A 907-nucleotide genomic window follows, 5' to 3' on the forward strand; every position below is an offset into this window, starting at 1 on the left:
AAAAAAGGATTAAAGATGCTTTACGCCACTGCTTTGAAAATGTGGAATCTCCCAAATTTCTGCAGAGATTGCAAACTGAATTCTCCTGGGATGAATCACTGCCATAGAATGACTTCTTTGGGTCAGTGTCTTAATTTTATGTCAACATTTGTATTTCAACTTCTCTTGAAAAGTCAGATCTGCTCACATTGGCATTTTCCTCAACTGGAAATAGGATGGTTGCACATTTTATAGGGATAGATTAGTTAAAAAAATTGTTTTCTTCATACTTACCTGGCAGGGGAGATACCGTAATCATGAAAGCAGTCTTCCCAGGACAAGTCATATCCATTACACTCCAAATGTGCTGATCCCTGTGATTTACCCAAATGTGGGGACTCGACTGCATATTTTGTGCTAGTGGGGGACAGCGGTCACTCTCTCCCCTAAAAATAAACCTGTTTTCCTCACACTTTAAACATGGCACTGGCTGGAGCCATACCCAAGTTCCATCCCTGGCATCCCATATGGACCTCAGAACACTGCTAGGAGTAATTCCTGAGTGCAAATCCAGGAGTAACCCTTGAAAATTGCTGTGTGTGGTCACCCAAACACCAAACAAAAAGTAAACTTGATACTGGGGTTCTTGAGTCATTTAACTCTGGTCCTCATTTGACAGGTGTGAGGCTGCATTTATTCATGTAGCATACATAAGTTTACTTTGAAATACTATAGCTATTGGTGAATCTGCAACACTGTGTGTGTGGTTGTGGTGGGGTGGGTAGGGGGGTAATGAAAAATTCAATTTCTGTCTGTTTTTGATACCTATTCTGCATGATTGGACCATTTTCTTTTTTATTTTTTAATGAATCACCATGAGATACAGTTACAGACTTAAAAATTTTTGTGATTATGTTTCAGTCATATA

The 907-nt window shown here is 39.4% G+C and overlaps 1 non-coding gene across 1 annotated transcript; it reads left to right on the top strand.

Annotated features, from left to right (window-relative positions):
- Positions 1-265: 265 nt before the first annotated feature.
- Positions 266-428, top strand: LOC130039003 (U1 spliceosomal RNA). The gene has a single exon (XR_008794811.1). It is a non-coding gene; the product is annotated as a U1 spliceosomal RNA (small nuclear RNA).
- The last annotated feature ends 479 nt before the right edge of the window (positions 429-907 follow it).

This window comes from Sorex fumeus, unplaced genomic scaffold (genome assembly GCF_029834395.1).
Source record: "Sorex fumeus unplaced genomic scaffold, SorFum_2.1 ptg000081l, whole genome shotgun sequence".
Lineage (NCBI taxonomy): Eukaryota > Metazoa > Chordata > Mammalia > Eulipotyphla > Soricidae > Sorex > Sorex fumeus.